The sequence below is a fragment of the Schistocerca nitens genome, chromosome 5, assembly GCF_023898315.1.
Source record: "Schistocerca nitens isolate TAMUIC-IGC-003100 chromosome 5, iqSchNite1.1, whole genome shotgun sequence".
In the NCBI taxonomy this organism is placed as follows: domain Eukaryota; kingdom Metazoa; phylum Arthropoda; class Insecta; order Orthoptera; family Acrididae; genus Schistocerca; species Schistocerca nitens.
This window is the reverse complement of record NC_064618.1, coordinates 752,724,001-752,737,497: the sequence shown is the minus strand read 5'-3', so window position 1 is coordinate 752,737,497 and position 13,497 is coordinate 752,724,001.

Sequence of the window (13,497 nt, the reverse complement as noted above, 5' to 3'; positions counted from 1 at the left end):
ATGTTCTTCATTTATTCTGAAAACATATTTATTTCTATATTTTGGGCACATATTTTGCTGTTGCGAGCTTTTATATAAACGCTATTTGATCTACAAAATTAAGGAAGAAAAACTTCTCTTAAAGAGTGTCACATATGTTCTCTATACATATGTATGAGAAAATCCAAGTGCAAATTAAATATTCCTGTTGTTTTTTTACGATATGATAACTTCAGCCTATTACCAAATTAATTAAAATTCTAATATAATGTATTACATGTTTGCTAACAAAAAGTGGCTCTGTCTCCTAAAATAATGTTCACTATAGTAGAGAAGAGAAACCTTAAAGTTGCGCTGGATTACTTATAAAGTAAAAGGTTCAAACCTCATTTGACATTAACTGTCTTTCTCCTACTATAATCTCGTATTAAAATTTACGGCTCGTCTGAAACCAGGTCAGAATATCTTCAGACCTCGAATAATCCCAAGTTCCTCAATTCAGTTGGAGAAAATTTTCTAAAGAAATGTAACTATCATAGTTAGGGCGATATTCCTATCCCAATGTTCTACCGGTCTCCAAATAAAGACTCCAGTGTTAACATTAAACTCCAGTAGATACGTAATTAGGCTATTGTTGTAGTGTGTACATACACCACTGGCCATTAAAATTGCTACACCAAGAAGAAATGCAGATAATAAACGGGTATTCATTGGACAAATATATTATTCTAGAACTGACATGTGATTACATTTTCACCCAATTTGGGTGTATAGATCCTGAGAAATCAGTACCCAGGACAACCACCTCTAGCCATAATAACGGCCCTGATACGCCGGGGCATTGACTCAAACGCAGCTTGGATGGCGTGTACAGGTACAGCTGCCCATGCAGCTTCAACACGATACCACAGTTCATCAAGTGTAGTGACTGGCGTATTGTGACGAGCCAGTTACTCGGCCATCGTTGATCAGACGTTTTCAATTGGTGAGAGATCTGGAGAATGTGCTGGCCAGGGAAGCAGTCCTACATTTTCTGTATCCAGAAAGGCCCGTACAAGACCTGCACACATGCATTCGTGCAATATCCTGCTGAAATGTAGGGTTTCGCAGGGATAGAATGAAGGGTAGAGCCACGGGTCGTAACACATCTGAAATGTAACGTCCAATGTTCAAAGTCAATGCGAACAAGAGGTGACCGAAACGTGTAACCAATAGCATCCCGTACCATCACGCCGGTGATACGCCAGTATGGCGATGACGAATACACGCTTCCAATATCCGTTCACCACGATGTCGCCAAACACGGATGCGACCATCATGATGCTGTAAACAGAACCTGGATTCATCCGAAAAAATGACGTTTTGCCATTCGTGCACCCAGGTTCGCCGTTGAGTACACCATCGCAGGCGCTCCTGTCTGTGATGCAGCGTCAAGTGTAACCGCAGCCATGGTCTCCGAGCTGATAGTCCATGCTGCTGCAAACGTCGTCGAACTGTTCGTGCAGATGCTTGTTGTCTTGCAAATGTCCCTATCTGTTGACTCAAGGATCGAGACGTGGCTGCACGATCCGTTGAAACCATGCGGATAAGATGCGTGTCATCTCGACTGTTAATGATACGAGGCCATTGGGATCCAGCACGGCGTTCCGTATTACCCTCCTGAATCCACCGATTCCATATTCTGCTAACAGTCATTGGATCTCGACGGATGCGAGCAGCAATGTCGCGATACGATAAACCGCAATCGCGATAGGCTACAATCCGAACTTTATCAAAGTCGGAAACGTGATGGTACGTATTTCTCGTCCTTGCATGAGGCATCAGAGCAACGTTTCACCAGGCAACGCCGGTCAACTGCTGTTTGTGTATGAGAAATCGGTTGGAAACTTTCCTCATGTCAGCACGTTGTAGGTGTCGCCACCGGTGCCAACCTTGTGTGAATGCTCTGAAAAGATAATAATTTGCATATTGCAGCATCTTATTCCCGTCGGTTAAATTTCGCGTCTGTAGCACGTCATCTTCGTGATGTAGCAATTTTAATGGCCAGTAGTGTACTTTTAAGCTACCATAACGTTATTGGACGAATCAAAATCGATTTACCTTCTCTTTCTTGCTACAAACTTCGGCATAATTATTAGAAACTGTCTCAGCAGCAAGCAGCAGTAAAACAGAAAACTGGAGCACTTACATTAACCTGAACTGCCAGTAAAAACTAGACTGATTAACCTAACAACAACTGAGTTCAAGTAATGCCAATAATATGCAGTAGTTGGTCTTGGGTAAAGTAGGCAATGGTGCTATCGACAGTTTAAATCTATCGGTGGCCTTGTTGATCATCGACAGTGCATAGCTCTTTGAATTTCTCAATTCGGCAACTAGGTCGTGTGATTGTAAGGGGATCACATGAGTCCCCCCCCCCCCCTTAAGCTACATCAGTTTTGCAGCCATTTAAAATCAGAATTTTACACTAAATCTCACAACATTCCAACGGTCCGGTACCAGACTGCTACTTCGAAACGTCAGAGAAACTGATTTAAATACACAGAAGGATACCCACATGATGCTAGGGTGTCAGCTGTTTTCGCTTCTCTTTCTTTGAATTAGGTCTTCACGGTGTCGCGAAGAGAAAACGAAGTCTGTGTACTCCCTTCATTGAGGTATCCGGTTCAGCCAATCTCGCCCACAGACGCAGTAAAGCTGGGTTGGGCCTTATTCAACGCATTCTTCAAGAAATGAGTCGGGCTTATTCGCCGAGCGTGGAGGAGGCGAGAGGAATTCCCTTTGTCTCCGTCCACACCGAGGGCCGCGGGCGGTCGATGGAGTGAGAGCGGCCGAGAGAACGGGGCCACCCCTGTCTGCCGCGGGAGCGGGGGCGGCGGCTGTCCCGGGGGTGGACCTCATAGTCAGTCGCCAAACACATGCCAGACCCAGCCGGCCACTGTGGCCGAGCGGTTATAGGCGCCTCAGTCCGGAACCGTGTTGCTGCTACGGTCGCAGTTTCGAATCCTGCGTCGGGCATGGATGTGTGTGATTTCCTTAAGTTAGTTAGGTTTAAGTAGTTCTAAGTCTACGGGACTGATGACCTCAGATGTTAAGTCCCATAGTGCTTAGAGCCATTTGAACCATCCCACACCCAGCTTTGACAGTATTCCGCATAGAGGCTTGTCACACAACACGCTTTGTAGAACCGGACCAGAGACTCTGTAATCGAGTTCTTATATGTATCGCTGTGTGCAAACAAATCGTCACCGATTTCGATATCAAATGTTCAAATGTGTGTGAATTCCTAAGGGACCAAACTGCTGAGGCCATCGGTCCCTAGACTTACACATTACTTAAACATACTTATGCTAAGAACAGCACATACACCCATACCCGAGGGAGGACTCGAACCTCCGGGGGGAGGGTCCGCGCAATCCGTGACATGGTGCCTTAACCCGTGAGACCGCTCAACGCGGCAGCTGCGATATCATAATGGCAAAATTTACTGCGACCCAGCAAAGCGTTTCCCTGTACGTTTTTATTCCAGTTATAGGCCACAATTCTATACAACAGATAATTACACTGCCTGAAAAAAAAGTGAAGCACTCAGAATGGGACGAGGAAACGAAGTGAAACTTCAAGGGTTCATAGGGAATGTGACAAAATCAAACCCAATTTACAAAGAATTTTGCAGTAAGACATAGCATTCTGCCCTGGGTGCTTGCACTGATTCGGTTGCGACTGCTGTTATGAAGTCGTTCTATCCCTTTATGGCGCTGGCTAGCTGACTTCTTTTGTAATTGGTCCAAGCCAGTCCCACAAATGTTCTGTTGGAGTGAATTTGGGATTCTTGATGGCCACAAGAGTACAAGAGTAGATCAACATGACGCAGACAGTTCATAGAGACTCGTACCGAGTACGGATGAGCATTGTCCTGTTGGAAACTGGCACCACGATGTATCCGTATGAGAGTTAAAGCATGAGGGCGTAGGATATTCACGATGTTCCACTGAGCCTTCAGAGTTCCCCTCGAGTACTACCCCAGCCTTGACCTGAAGTCGCCCCTATCGCTTTCCACGTAATAAGACTAGTAGTAACACCGCTGTACCTCTTCAAAATATTGGAAGAATGATACCTCTCCCCATGTCTCCGTCATACGCGCCAACTATGGTAGTGAAGAACCGCCATTTTTTGCTGAACACTGTGCGACACCATACACCAGCAGTCGATGCTTTCTAGTCACGGCAGCATAGCAAACACTGTTGTTTGTGTTGCGGTGTTAACGGCAGACTTCGCATGGGGCGGTAATTCCCTGGTCCGGCCTCCGACTAATGGTGGGGAATGACACACAATGTATCAGGGGGTTGGATGGCAGGCACAGATGTGTAATAGTTACTACGTGTTTGGTGCACAGCACGGCTGTCGTCTGTTTTGCTGGTCAGTCGCGGTCGCCTGAACCTTAACGACGGGTATATCTGAAATTCAGCCCAACATCGAAACACTGTCATATCCGATTGCCTCACAAATCTTAGTACTGCACGTTTCGACCAGCGGTGAAATAGAGACCCACGAGGTGCTGATAACGCTCTCTCACACGCGTGCGCGGCATGTCAGTGACCTTCACGGTGATGACTCAAAATCTCGCCTTGTTCACGTCCCTTATGTACTCCCCTAGGCCTAGTAACAACACTGAACACAACACTAATACACTCTCGTTGCTATTTACCTGTGTATTACAACTCCAATTAATTATATATCTGCTGATGGTGTGTAAGTGTACAAGGTCACCATGACATCTGACAGGCAGTGTTATTTCGCTCCATGATGACAATCTTAAAGATCTGAGAAAAATGAGAAAACACAGTTTTATGAGGTTTTGTATTCGCGCCACTTCTGTATCTCAGACTTGCGCGAACGGGTTCAAATATGGTATGAAAGTAGAAATATACGTGTAATTAAAAGTCGTGCTGTGGTTTTGTGAAAGCTTTGCCCGTTGCTACGACATAAACAACATTGTCGAAAGACAAACCAAAAACCTATACGAATCGTACGTCACCCGACTCAACAAAAATCTCCATAGATTGGCACGCTATGGTATAACAAAAGTTGGGAACCAGAAAGAAAAACGCTCATACCGATGCACAAAAAAAGAGTGAATATGTCCTGGGCAGACATAGGGATATTCAAGAGTGGAACTAGCTTTTCGACTTATCTGGCAGCTTCAAAGACAAAATCAAAACATCTTGGCTCGTTCACTCCTTTTTTACGACCTAACCCCACTTCCCCAGCGCAGTGAGCACTCTTAGCTATAAAGTGTTGAACATCTGCATCTTGCAGTTTATAGGCTAAAGCCCCTGATACTGTGCACAAAGTCCAGAAGATTCATCAGCCGCAGTAAACAATATACCATATCATACAGCTGAAGAGTACAGATGTAACAACTAAAGCGTTTTCAGGGAGGATAAAATTTTTAGCATAGGATTTGTTCCTAAGGGGGACGCTACAACAATTTTTTGATTTCTGGTCGGAGGAAGAACTGATTTTCTCCCCGAGGGGACCATTTCTCGCCCAAACCCACACCCTGTTACATGTATTGTAAGGTGGTAAGAACAAGCAGACACAACCTTATTTGCTTCTAGCGAGCGGGATTCAGCTACGATAGGAAGCACCCGAGAGTGGCGGTGCATCTATAATAGGAACTATCCCAGAGTAGGGATGCATGTATCCAAAATTTTAATGATTCATTGTGTCGTATTAAATGAAATGACAAAGCCCATATACGGCATGTGTCACGTTATGCGGCATGTCTTCATGAATCATGTTACATTACTTGACACGACGCATTATATTACATGGCATGGATGTTTATACTAACAAGTATGTCAAGATGTTTACATTTAAATGCCTTTGAAGCATTTAAATGCCTTTGAAGCTGCCAGATAACTCAAAAAACTAATTCTTTTACATCCATCACCCTGCCCAAGACATATTAATCATTCTCTGAGCTAGGATAGAAGTATAGTTTACTCTGATAAGAAGTATATTACAGAAACTTAGGCTACTTAGTACTGGATTAGCAAATGTCAATATCTTTTTCACTGAAACATAATGTCATGATATGTCAAGCTGTTGTTCCACCAGCAGTAAAAACACGTATACAATCAAATAAAAAGTATAATTAAGGTATATAACGCAGCTATATATAACTCAATTCAAAAACATTGCACATAGTTTTAATATGTTCCTCCTCCATCCTTGCTTGCCATGGAAATCCTGCTTGTAATTGACAAGGGCTACAAAATTAACATTTTCAAAGTAGTTTAAACATACAAAAGTTCCTGCCTAAACTGAAAAGGATCGTTGAATGATAAGCTTGCATTGGAAAGCAGACATTGCTCTGATAGTACAGCATCTCATAAAATATGAAAATTAGCCCATTCCTTTTATACATTAGAACTATGTGCCCCGTTTTTCAGATATGTTATATATAACTTCCTTATATATCTTAGCTATACTTTTTATATGCTTTCATATCTGTACCTTTCCGCTATCACAACAGCTTGACATGTATGTAGATGGTGGTCAGTTACTTAAATTATCAACCTATCATTCTATGTTTACAATAATCACATATAATAATTGTATTTTTGGCTTTATACTTCTGTGAAGAAGACATTGAGATCTTCTAAACCAATAATAAGTAAGCTTTTGTAGTAAACTTCTTATCATTTTCACAAAACCATGGCGAAGGTCTAATGATATATAATATCTCTAATCTTGTAGGCTTCAGAAGTAGTAAATTAATTTGTTGAAGCCGGTAAAGCGAAATAAAAATACCTATGCAATTGATGATTGAAATATTATTCTGAAGTATATCCTACAGTTGCCACAAAACAACAGCTATCAGTAAATTAACAGTAACCTTACAATGCTGTGATAACATAAATCGAATACGTGGGTAATGGTTAAAGCCGTGATAGTAAAGAAAATGGATGTTTTAACATGTCTGAATCAATGGGAAACAAGATAACGGTATCAGAAACAATGTCAAGTTGTACAACATATGGTATATGTTACACTATCAGTAAGAAATGACAGCCTTATGTGATGTATAATTAACAAGAACCCAATGAGGATACCATAGAAAGTGGTGTAACAATTTAGGGTAAAATAAAAATAAACAAACTCTTTGTTGCATACTGCGTAATTTGTCTCCAGTTTCAGTTTGGTAGCATGAAAACTAATAAGAAGCTACCCAGCCAAAATATAACTATGAAAGAATATTAGAAGGTAAGAAAGCGCCAAATCAGAGGGAATTTAAGTTCTAATTTAAGTACATAGAACTTACACTTTTGGCACAAATGGTGCAGCAGCTCCACAGATTAATCGTCTATGGTTATGCAAATCAATATCTATTTTACGCTTTTAACTGTGAACACACAGTATTGCAATTTAATCGATGTAGAGATCCGAATACAAACTTTTTGTCACTTGTGAGATAATTTACGTACCAGAAGCCCCCAAAAGAGCAGGAATTCGATGCAATGGCCCAGTTAAGAACTAGGCAGATTGGAGGTTGCATAACGGACATGGCTCATTACCTGTGGCACGACAGAAAGTAGGCCGCAGTAACAAGGTGTGTTACGTCACAGATGAAAACCGCTAGGTGGTTTGCTCTGTGAAACCTCAGCAGCAAATGTTTCAAATTATTTATTCTGTATGTTCGGAGCGTGGTAAGAGAGGCAATCAACCGCTGACTAACAACGCAGATAATGAAAGCTTCTTCAACTTTCTTTAAATACTGAGAATCGAATCATCTGATAAGAGCAATAATATTGTAAAGAAACGTATGAGCGATACGATGCGAAATTGTTCCCTCTACTGTTAATTTCCATTTCTGTTGTAAAATGCTCCAGCATGAGGGCCGTAAGTACCCAATATTTATTTTATTTTATAATATTTTTTATTTTTTATTCTTGGTTGATAAACGGGTATTCATTGTACAAATATATTATACTAGAACTGACATGTGATTACATTTTCACCCAATTTCGGTGCATAGATCCTGAGAAATCACTACACAGAACAACCACCTCTGTCCGTAATAACGGCCTTGATACGTCTGGGCATTGAGTCAAACAGAGCTTGGATGGAGTGTACAGGTACAGCTGCCCATGCAGCTTCAACACAATACCACAGTTCATCAAGAGTAGTGACTAGCATATTGTGACGAGCCAGTTGCTCCGCCACCATTCACTAGACGTTTTCAATTGGTGAGAGATCTGGAGAATGTGCTGGCCATGGCAGCAGTCGAACACTTTCTGTAGCCAGAAAGGCCCGTACAGGACCTGCAACATGCGGTCGTGCATTATTCTGCTGAAATGTAGGGTTTCGCAGGGATCGAATCAAGGGTAGAGCCACGGGTCGTAACACATCTGAAATGTAACGTCCACTGTTCAAAGTGCCGTCAATGCGCACAAGAGGTGACCGAGACGTGTAACCAATGGCACCCTATACAATCACGCCGGGTGATATGCCAGTACGGCGATGACGAATACACGCTTCCAATGTGCGTTCACCGCGATGTCACCAAACACAGATGCGACCATCATGATGCTGTAAACAGAACCTGGAATCACCCTAAAAAATGACGTTTTGCCATTCGTGCACCCAGGTTCGTCGCTGAGTACACCATCGCAGGCGCTCCTGTCTGTGATGCAGCGTCAAGGGTAATCGCAGCCATGGTCTCCGAGCTGATAGTCCATGCTGCTGCAAACGTCGTCGAACTGTTCGTGCTGATGGTTGTTGTCTTGGAAACGTCCTCGTCTGATGACTCAGGGAAGGAGACGAGGCTGCACGATTCGTTACAGTCATGCGGATAAGATGCCTGTCATCTCGACTGTTAGTGATACGAGGCCGTAGGGATCCAGCACGGCTTTCCGTATTACCCTCCTGAACCCACCGATTCTATACTCTGCGAACAGTCATTGGATCTGCACCAACACGAGCAGCAATGTCGCGATACGATAAACCGACCTTTACCGAAGTCGGAAACGCGATGGTACGCATTTCTCCTCCTTACACGAGGCATCACAACAACGTTTCGTTAGGAAACGCCGGTCAACTGCTGTTTGTGTATGAAACATCGGTTGGAAACTTTCCTCATGTCAGCACTATGTAGGTGTCGCCACCGGCGCCAACCTTGTGTGAATGCTCTGAAAAGCTAACCATTTGCATATCACAGCATCTTCTTCCTGTCGGTTAAATTTCGCTTCTGTAGCACGTCATCTTCGTGGTGTAGCAATTACAATGGCCAGTAGTGTATGTTGAGGTACGATATTCCCCTATTTATACCGGAGTGTATGACGAACTTCTTGACGTTCGTAACTAATTTTTATCACTTAGAGTTACCGAATAACGACAGTAACGTTGTCTTCATTCTAATGGAACTGTACACTCATTCCCGCGACATTTGAAAGAAGCTTCTAAGAGAACTTCAACGACGTAACATTTATGCGATTCATCAAATAGTTTTAAGGTTACAGCACGAAATACAGTCTCGCCGCCAGGAAAACAGGCTCCACAAATGGCTGCCCTGGTGTACCAAATATAAGGAGACAAGTTACTCTGGTACAGTTTCTGTATTTATTATCACAGTGATCGTACCAAGCGCTCAACGTGTTGAATCTGAGCATTGCTGCACACTGTAATACGAATCTGGAGTTAACGGCAGCACAAGTTGTGCCTTCGGGAGTCGTCGGTGTTTCCTAATAGACCTCTTCTTTTAACTTTCGCCACAGATAAAAGTATAGAAGTGTTGAGTTCAGTAAGTGTGTAGATCATTTTGCGTTTCCCGAATCATCGCTCCGACTCTCAAAAGGGTCTATCATTTCACATCCTCAAGAGGTAGGACATCAGCCATGTACGGATCACACTGGTTGCCTTAGGTAAAATGGGATTTCTCCCAGTAACCGTGCGGTTCCCCCCGTCGGAGGTTCGAGTCCTCCCTCGGGCATGGGTGTGTGTGTCGTCTTTACCGTAAGTTAGTTAGATTAAATAGTGTGTAAGCTCAGGGACCGACACCTCAGAAGTTTGGTCCCATGAGACCTCACCACAAATTTCCAATTTTCCCAGTAACTGCGGCAACAACATATCTTAGGAACTCGAGATACAGAGTATTCGTTCCCACGAGACAGTGATAGACCAAGAGCACTGATTTTATACACTTCTGGGAAAGCGTGGATTTTCAACTGAAATTAGTGCATATTTCAAAGATGGACTTTCCCGTGATTTGCGTACGGCGCATCACTTTGCACTTTTCGTAGATAATATTAGGAGAAATGTAACCAATTTTGGAACTCATTGAAATGAAGCAGGAGACGCAGCGAAGTGTGAGTAGGATGAAATGTGATAGAATATAGTGTTCGCAGAACACTCATTGCCGACCGGAGTGGCCGTGCGGTTCTGGGCGCTACAGTCTGGAGCCGAGCGACCGCTACGGTCGCAGGTTCGAATCCTGCCTCGGGCATGGATGTGTGTGATTTCCTTAGGTTAGTTAGGTTTAATTAGTTCTAAGTTCTAGGCGACTGATGACCTCAGAAGTTAAGTCGCATAGTTTTCAGAGCCATTTGAACCATTTTTGAACACTCATTATTTCATCCCTCTAGTAGTTCCAATTTCTTTCATCAACTGCTCTTCTTTTCCCTTGGCGTATTTTATTCTCCACACTTCCAGTTTCTAGACCTTTCTTTGTAATGTTTGTAAAAACAGGTCTTGAGTGCTTTCTGCGATCTGGCTACTCTTCAGCATACAACCTGTAACACCTCCGATTATTTATCCTGACCTGATCTGATGGAATAGCAGTCCAATAATTATTATTAATGTGACCGTGTACCTAATGGGGCTGGCAATCGGAATTGACTGCTACGGAAGTTGTTACTTTCCGGTTCGTCCTTCTCAATACTGTAATAATGAAATGGCTGGTAACAAGAAAAACACCAACACAGTTTCACTAATTACGAACCTATATTCGTCTCAAAAACACAAAAAAGGAGACAGCCACTGCCTTCGTCATACATATCTAATTACGACTAATCTCAGCACAGGCTTCTTCATTTTCCATTATCGTCACACGCTAATCCATCACTGCATCCAACACTGCAATCCAACACTGCAATCCAAGGAGATGCCGGCGCGGTAGACGCGAAACCAAATATCGGCCCTAGAAATATCACTGATCACTTTCGTAATAATACTTCTTCACTTTCCCGGTATTATTCTAGTACAAAGGGGTCAAACCACGGCGATGGCGACTCCCTTCACCGTTAAAACCTTGCATTTCAACAACGACCTCCACACATCTCTACCCGCAACATGGCACTGGTTCAGCTCCACACTCGCTCTCGCAACACGACACAATCGATTGTTCGCCCCATTGACCTGTGCCGAGTGCAAATTTATAGTAAGGGCCTACGGACCCCTTACATCCCCGCCCTCGAAAACTTCTTTGGAGCCTCTGGCGTAAAAGAATCGGCAAAGAAATTAAATATTATTACGTCTGAACAAAACACACGGTGTACATAATTAATGAAATTACAATTCACCAAATAAGCCCTCGACTCCGGTAGTGGGCTGCCTCCACTATAATTTTCTACAAAAGGTTATTACATCTCACAAACATGGCATTGTCCAAATCACAATTTTTATCAAGCAGCAATAATCCTCTATAGTCCACATTGAATGTCACACACAACATACAATCAAAAATTATTACGCGAACACATGACATATGAGTTATTATATTACAAATTAGTTGTTACAGGTTTTACACCCATTCTCAGGTAATCGTCAATATGAAATATCGAGTTCTAGCTATAATACATCAGAAAATACAATGCAAATAAACATTCCCCCTTTTCAAATGTCCGTTTAACAACTAAATGTTCTAAACATGTCTTACCCAACTACATCAAGGAGCTTGAACACCCCACATTTCAGACATTCGCCCTAATCGAATTCCACTTCCTCATCTGGGTTATCCCTGCTCTCGTGTGAGTAGTACCTTTTTATGTTTTCCACATGTTCCTTACCATGCACTGTCTTTGTTCGTGCATATTCCAACTCCACCGTGTTAGGATGACCAATTTTTATAATCCTGTATGGTCCCTTATAAACGTGGTTGAATTTGTGTATTTCAGAGTTTATTTTCCTTGATTTTGCATGAACCTTTACTAGTACCAAGTCTCCCACTCGGTAAGTTATCTGTTTCACTAGCTCGTCGTGTCTTTCCTGTCTTTTCCTAGCCTTCTCCTTCATACTTAATTCCACTAGCTCCAATTTCCTTTCCCGGGTCAATGAACTTCCTGGTGGGTAGACTAGCAACTCGCGAAAAATACTGTCGGGTTCTTGATTGAGCAGTACTTCACATGGTGCAAACCCTGTAGAATCATGCGGGAGGTGATTCCTAACCCGCTCAAATTCTTCCAGATATTCTTTCCATGAACCATGCTTCCTATGGCAGTATGTTCGGCATAAATGGTTCAATTCCTTCATTGTTCGTTCTGCAGGGTTAGAAGCTGGCCTATATCTAGAAATGGCAATTTGCTCTATTTTGTGTTCATTTAGCATCTCTGTCCACTCCTTTGACCTAAATTGTGACCCATTATCACTCAAAATTCGCTTAGGAATAAACACCTTTTGAAAATAATCTTTCTCAAACTGGTTAATGATGGCTCTACTAGTGGCTTTCTTTAATGGGTAAAATTTTATGTACTTGGAAACCATTTCTTCCACTACTAAGATTTGTGTGTAATTCCCTCGTGAAGCAGGAAGTGGCCCAAAGAGATCCACTGCAACTATGTCCTTAATTGCTGTTGGTACAATTGGATGCATATATCCTTTGTGCTGTACTGTAGTCGTTTTAGATTTTTGACAAGTGTCACATGTACTCAGTATCTTACGTATACGCCTTCCCATGTTGTTGAACGCACAATCTAACTTCAACTTTTCCAGACACTTCTTCGGTCCATAATGTGCATTACTATAGTGCGTATACCAAATTAATTTCTCTACCACATGCTCAGGCACACAGAGTTCTCCTCACTCTCCTTGTTTCTTTTATAAAGTATCCCATTATGAATATAATAAAATGTGCGAATTCTTTCCTCTCCTGCACACCTGTATTTGTTTTTAATTGTCTTTAATTTCTCGTCCTCGTTCTGTTCCCTGCGCACATTCTTTAGGAACTTCCTTATGAATTCTTCATACTGTACTCCTTTCATCAGGTTAATTCTAACTCCTTCTCCTTCTGGCCTGTCCACCAACATTCCTCTCGAGTCAGCTGGCAATCTTGACAAGGCATCCGGTACTATATGGGTTGCTCCTGGCTCATAAATTATCTCGAAGTCATAGTCCTGTAATGCCAGTAATGCCAGGGCCCTTTGCGTTAGTCTGCTATGCCTCAACTTGCTTGTGGTCAGAAATTGAAGGGCCTTATGGTCAGTCACTACTTTCACATGCCTCCCCGCAAAATAATAA